This window comes from Chelon labrosus (assembly GCF_963514085.1).
Source record: "Chelon labrosus genome assembly, chromosome: 7".
In the NCBI taxonomy this organism is placed as follows: domain Eukaryota; kingdom Metazoa; phylum Chordata; class Actinopteri; order Mugiliformes; family Mugilidae; genus Chelon; species Chelon labrosus.
This window is the reverse complement of record NC_140343.1, coordinates 6,819,454-6,827,201: the sequence shown is the minus strand read 5'-3', so window position 1 is coordinate 6,827,201 and position 7,748 is coordinate 6,819,454.

Genomic DNA, 7,748 nt, shown 5'->3' with positions numbered 1-7,748 from the left:
TGGTGGGTAATTTAATCTAAAATTAAATAAAAAAAAAGTTTAAAAAAAGGCATAGTGAAGCAAACAACACAATTTATTCTGTGCAGGATCAGTCAGATGTACCGTTTACATAGATTAACTATAAAACTGAAACCTAAAAGAAGTGATTTGCATTCTGTACATTAATAGTAGGTTAATATGTGACTTAATTAAATGTTATTGTTATTCAAATTAGAGATGCACTTAAAACCATCTTAACATTGGAGTTGATCAAAACGGTTCAGATTTATTAGTTGATGAGCTCCAATAACTGTATATTTTCTAAGTGAGGGTAAAATCTTTATTAGAAAAGCAACTATTCCTAAATAAATGTATTGGAGAGAAAGGGAAAGTAGAAATGGCATAAAATTGTACTTAAATACATGAGCAGCTTTCTACTGCTGCATTTGCAGAATGTAAAGCTGAACTCAATAATAAATATCTTTGATTTTTCTTTTTTTTTTGTTATTTATTGGCTAATTACATGCACAAAAATGGGGAGACGTTATAATTATGCCTTTCTATTTTGTAAAAAGTTGGGTAATGTAATCAAACAGGCGTAAACGTTCACAAGAAACAGGAAGTGTGCTGTTGTCATGGAAACACTGTGTTTCTCTACGGGAGGATTTTAGCTAATTTTTATTTTATTTTTAATAATTGTAGAAAATAAAATACGCCGAATTAGATATTTACGGTTTCTTTGTTCCCCATTCTACTCACAATTATCACACAATTACTTTTATACGGCAGAAATCAAAAACAAAAACAAAAACGAAGCATTCTCAAGCAAGTTCCGAAGTGGGATGCAACGTGAGCCTAATTTGTGTACACATTTGTTTACAACTGGCGAAATTAAGTACGCCGAATCAATGAATAATAACTTATTTTTAATACATTCCATCTTAAATACTGTCAACTATCACTAAATGAATTTTATATTGAAAAAAAATATCAAAACCGTAGGATTTTCAAGGGAGTTCTGAAGCGTTCCAATTCCTGTCCTGGAGCATGGAATTTGTTCGATGGGGCCCTGTTTTAGCCTATATTTGTTCAGATCTTGGTGAAATTAAGCACGCCGAATTAGCCAATAATAGTTTGTGTTCGCTATGTACTGTTCAAATTAATGACAATAATCATTAAATTATTTTAATGCGGGAGCAATTTTAAAAACCGCAAGATTCTCAAGCGAGTTCTGAAGTCTTCCATCTCCCGTCCTAGATGCACTGGGATGCAACATGAACCCAATGTAAGCTTATATTTGTTCACAACTGATAAAACAGGTACGCCGAATTAGCGATTAAAAGCTTATTTTTGCTATGCAGCATTTATTGTACCGATAATTATCTGTGAAATACTATGATACGAAAGAAATGTTAAAAACGTGATGATTCCCAGGCAAGTTTTGAATTGTTTCACTTCCTGCCTCAGCAGATAAGTGAGGAAGGCGTTCTCTCGCAAATATGAGACCAAGTAGTCATAATTAACGTCTTAATCTTTTTTTTTCTCTCTCTCTTTGAAAGCCACTTACCTCTCATGAATGTGTTTAAAACATGCAGGTGACTGTCCATCATTAATGTTGCTGTGACATGTGTGCCTCTCCGTCTGCAGTGGAAGATTTTTAATGGCTTCATTAAAAGCAGCTGTGTTCAGCCAGTCAAGTTTAACACAAAAAGTATGTTTTCTATTGCAACAGCACAAGTTTTAGAGAAGGATTTCAAAGCAATATCCATTTAATGGTTTCAAAAAATAAATAAATAAAGTGATTTTATGCCACATTTATGCCATTTCAGCTGTTTAATTTTTCTCTAGTGGTTAAAGAAATATTACAATAGAGTCGCATCAAATTTATGAATTAACCTGCCAATCACTCCTTTTCTTCGCTTATTGTTATATGAAAACAAGACAGAAAAAGGGAAATCAATAACCCCTTTCAACTGCAGTGGTCAGTTTATTAGGTACATCTAGTTAAAATTTGAGTTTAAAGTTAAAGACGTGTTTCTAATATTTAGGAATGAGGTGGACAAAATAATAGAAACACACACACACACACACCACTTTTCATCAAGTGTTGATGAAATAAGCAGGCCGCAATGGGTTTTTGGCTTTTCTTTCAGTTTAAATACCCTGACAAACAATTATTAGTGGCCTGAATATTATGAATATTCAGTTTTGCAGCACAGCAGTCATGACGATGACTAAGTAGTGTTGCCTACAGTGGTCTATTGCACAGAGAGGTGTAAAAGTGACAATAAAAGAAGAAATCGTTCACAAAACGAGCTCTTCAGTGTCTTTACAAGGTGGTCAGCAGGGTTTGACATTGTATAACACTCCTATCACATTTGAAATGTTAATTATAAACAGTATTCTTTTACTTTACTTTTCACTACTTGGCTGTAGATTCAATTTTAAGTGAATAAAATTAGCATTTTTCCATCAATTTACACGCAGTAACTCTTAAAGTGAAAAGACTCTGATTCAAGTCTCCTTCACAGCAGATGTTTTGACTTGTGTCATGAATACCATTAACATTGTGTCTCTGTGCAGTGACCCAGCATGAGCACCACCAGCACCCTGAGACAGAGGCGGCTTAACGGCATTCAGCCATCTTTAATTGCATTATTTACACCTGTGCTTTTCTCCCTGTGACATGTCAAAATGTCTTCCACTAAAAAAGGCCTATGTTTTTTTTTTTGGGCAGAGCGGAGTCACACAGCACAATTTATTGATCGTCCTTTGCCAATAAACGTCCCTCCCCACGGTGACATTTCCTCGATAGATGGTCAATGCATCACGGGTATTACTGGCCGGCCTGCTGCTTGTCCTTTTAACCCCGCAGACTGCATTGACCGTCACGTGAACTTTACATGAACCCTCGGCCGGGTCGCCCAGCGGTCAGAGATCGGACACACAGCGGACAACAGTACTTAATGACTTTATTAATAATATGATTTCAAAATAAAAAATAACATTAAAATAACATGTTTCGTCCTCGTCAAACTTGCATCGTATGGCCACATGGTGGCATTGTAACGCCAAGTTTTTCTTTTTAAAAATACCAATTGTTCTTCTGCCATCCAGTTCATTTGTTCTGCCCGTCGTTCGGAGCTCTGACAACATACATGGAACACCCCCACCCCTTCCCCCCACACCCACCCACCCCCCCAATTACCCAGAGTTTAAAAACAAAAGAAAATCAAATCTTTATAAATACAGGCAACCCTGTCCCGTTGTCACAGACACATTATGACACCACTGACACAGGAAACACCCCGTCTGCACATGCCCCCTCCCACCCAACCCCAACACCCCTCCACACATTTGTTTTTTTTTCCTCGTCCTCTAAAGATCCACACAGTAGATAATCTACCTTCGCTGTATTATACACATATTATATATAATATAGTCTCAGCTGAAACGCTCCACTCTCACAGCCCTGCTCAGAGAGTTGCAAAGTGACGGGGCGCCTTTTTCTTCCCTTTCCAATGAGTGCTGCTCATCGATAAAAACTTATGATTCAGGTTTGAGTTACGACTCCACACACTACAGTACCCATGAGCCACAGCTAAGTCAAGAGTCCATGTGAAGTCACAACGGTAGCAGCAGGCGTTGTTAAAAAACGTCAAGGTGTCACAATACTGTTTGAAAGCTACAGTGCGGGACTTTCACACATACGTGATATGTTCAAAGCCTCGTCAGACATGTTCACACGAGGTCGATTAACCTAACCAGCGGATTCAGATTTGATTTTAAATTTTAAATACACGCCATTCCCTGCATCCTTTGGTTAGAGATCTCGGTTTTGGACGACAAATCTCACAAGGCAGCGCAACAGGATTAGTGTGAGAGATTCAAAACATGACAGAAGGTGCAAATCACTGAGAGTACAGGCTGGACTGAAAGCCGATTGGATTTGAAAAGTGTGACGACAGAAGCTCACACGGAAGATGAGAAACTAGAGGGAAACTGGAGGGAAAATACTGTGGTAATATCACACAACTGGTGACAACATTAGGTTTAGTTCTGAGTAAAAATATATATTGAATCACCCCGCGGATCTCTTATAACATTTGCAACCTCCTAACTGTAAATTTCCAGGAGGGTTTACTAGTCCAGATGTGTCAGAAAATATAGAGGTCAACAATTTCGCCGTATTAGCCTCATCCTTTATACTTTTTGCATTTCCAACATTAAGGCATCAGCTGGTTATTAGCTTGTTAAACTGTTAGCCTTCGTGGTTTACGTCTGACGTTACCGCTTGTACGCCGAACACTGAGGTAACCATAACCAACAGCAACTAGGGGTTGCTCCAGATAAAAAAAACAAACCCCAGATTAAGAGGAAGCGTTACAGTCGACACTGGTTGTGTAATCCCTCCCGCTACCAGAAGGGGGAGACAAAAAAGTTCAGCACTGTAGCTTTAAGTTGCACACGTCGTTATCTTTACAGCTCGGCTATTGTAAGTCACGCTGTTGAAAAAAATAAAATAAAATAAAATAAAATGGCACTTTTACTTCCAGACCAGCTCCCCCTCACTTTGCAACTCTTGATTCCTATGATGTGTTTCTTCAGGCTCAAGTTATCCTAACACAATAATAAAATTAGCAGACAGTGACGGTTTCTTTTTTTGGGTACAGACTTCGATGAATGTGTACAAAAAAAAAAAAAAAAGAAAAAAGAAAAAAGTCTCAAATCAAAACCGGACAATACACAGAAAAGAAAATCAACAGTTTTTTTTGGACTCCTCACGTCCTCCTTCTTCTGGTCCAGTTATATTATTTGTACTCGAAGCAGAGGGCGATAACAAAGTTTAGCTCATCCAGCAAACATTTTCCAACACCTGCTTCTTGGTGTTCAGCTGTCATCAGAATCATGATACACGAAAACAGACGGGGACCAATCCCGATAACATTTTATCCGTTTGTCTAAAACAGATTCAACAGGCATGTTTGGTTGTGGGTAATAGTGACAACGCATGCCATAAATCAAGACAATTAAATAAGAAATGAAAAAAACAAACAAACAAACAAAAAAAAAAATGGTTGGCAAAGAGGAAAGAAAAATCAATTCATATTGTATTGCATGTAAATATTGTATAAAATCCTTAAAAATACAGTTTAGGTAACTACTTAAGTACTGAAGTCATCACAGCCAAAAGTGCAGAGGTCCATAAATAAAACATTGACTGTGGGTAGACAGTGGGGCTTCTCCCACAATAACTCCCCCCCTCTCCGCCGCCGCCGCCGCCGCCGCCACCACGAGGGACTGAATGAGTGCCTGGTCAAAAGGTCAGAGTTCATGAACTAGGACTTAAAAGTTCCCACATCGGTGCACAGAGAGGACAGAGAGGAAAGTTGTTCTGTTTGAATTCTCTCCTACCGCCGACAAACACACTCAAACGTTCACGCACACAGTTGCAAAGTTCATTCTCGATAATCGCGGCCTGAAGTTCTGTTGACAGAGGCACACCTTGAGAAAAGTGAAGGTGGCACGGGGGGAGGGAAAGAAGGGAGGGCAGGAAGGGGGGCAGGTTACTGCAGGGCACATAAGGCGGCGTGGATCCAGGTTTTCTTTGTTGTTATTGTTATATTATTTTATGTTTTTTCTTTTTTTTTTAATCTGAGATTTAAAGCTCAGATTTACAGTGAGGCCAGAGGGAGAGTGAATGTGTCGCTGAGCCAGGCAGGCAACAGAAGACGAGAGCGAAGGGATTAAAGCTTTCGGAGCGTCAGCATAAAAACACTGTTGGCAGGAAGAAGAGGCGACGGAGGGGATGGCTCGCCCACTGAAGGACTGTCCCACAGCGGGCTGGTGTGTGGAGCCTACAGGGGCCACAGGGACGAACACATCAGGGGCCTGAATCGAGCTGCAAGTTTTCGTCTGAGCTTATTCGGGGCATCCAGAAAAACAAAACCTAGAAACTTGTCTCACAAAACTGGCTGGCGTGCGATCATTAATGTGACTTGAAAGTACAGAAAAACATGGAAATAAGCGGGAGATGTACAGCAAATATAAAGCGAGCGTATAAAAACACACAACAGGTGATCAAATGACGCAATAATCAAACACTAAAAGCAATAAGCTACAGTAAAAGTATCATCGTACAGACGTTAATCAAGAAAATATTGATATTTGTGCTTTTTTTATTAATCAAATTATATTTCGTAGTCAAAGCGTTTTGTCACGGACCAAAAAAAAAATATATATATATATATATATCTCTAAGTACTATTGTTTTTGTTTACAGTATATTTTAATGAACAGAAATCTTAATTATTATTGTTCATTATTTCACGGCCGGAGAATAAAAAGCATCCGGCGTCCGTTTGAACGCAGCTACAGTAAATATCTGGACACTTGAATATTCATTATTTAGGTTAATTAATATTTTTAATTAATGTGCAAAGTGCATCAGTTCAATTTAACAGCAATTAAATTGGCAATTTCAACAGTTGTGACGTACATCAAGTGTCATATTTCACTCTTATTATAAGAAACTACGCACTACTCTGCGCTGTCCGTAATTTATTAGTAGATCATAATATTCAGTCTGCAGGGATCAATGTTTTATGAATTATCAAAGTGGACATTTCTGTTTATTCATAATTGCCTCAGTGTGAAGTCAGTATTGATAATTACGGACCAGTTTTCTTGGATATAATGTGAATTAATCCCGGACAATATGTAATGACTGGTTATCAATGGCTGCGTCGACATGGACACGAGCGTAAGAACCTCAATCACAACAGACTAAGAAGGGTGAGGTAAACCCGATAGATCTGTTCAATGCGCTTGATCTGATTATATTTCTCTGCAGTTGGAATAAATAAATTATTTCTGTGCACGTTTGCCTACATCAGGTGATATGACAAGTTTCCAACCTGGTGGATGAACGAAGCTGCAAACGTGGATTTGTCTTGATCATCGTTTTCTACTGAACCCATTCTGTGTTATAAATTAATTTATAGAATCACCTGTTGTATTTCTGGGAGCGGCACAGCAAGCAGAACCACTTTGCACAAGTTATATCCTGATTAATGAGGTTCTGGAGCATGGAAACGCATTTATTTCATCACATCTGTGTAAAAGACAATCTCTGGTTGAAGAAATACTGTCCATGTAAAGGTAGCCATCATCAGCCTAACTATCCGGCAGCACTGTCCTCTCTAATCAAACATATACTACTACTGATCTGATGAGTGGTTAAACCAAGCCAGCTTTGTGAGACCCGTCAGTCTGGTTTAAGTTTTCTGATGAACCCACTTCTATCGCCTCGTGACGCAGGCCCCTGAGAAATACATTTCAAACACTCTGGGGGAGAAAACAGAGCGGTGTAGCTTATTATTATTTTTTAATTACAGAGGCTGTTCAAGTGCCTGGTAACTTGGTATGAAACGCTCCATGATTAGTTCAAATACTTCAAAACTGCTTGAAGAGGGAGCCCCGACCCCAATTCAGCGGCAAAGACCACGACGACGACGACGACGCTGCAGCTCTCACACCGAACACACAAAACACAACTTTACTCGAGCTAATGAATGAAAACTTGCAGAGCGCCGAAATGTTTTTGATAAAAGGACGACCGCCTGTAAAGACACTGGAAAGGAGAAGCAGGGGTGGAAGCCATTAAGACAATACTGGATATTCAGGCAACCCAATTAACACTTGTTTCCCTTAAGAGGGGTATTTGGAGGGAGGGGAGAGAGGCGGTCTTCAATCTCCCCCCCTCACTT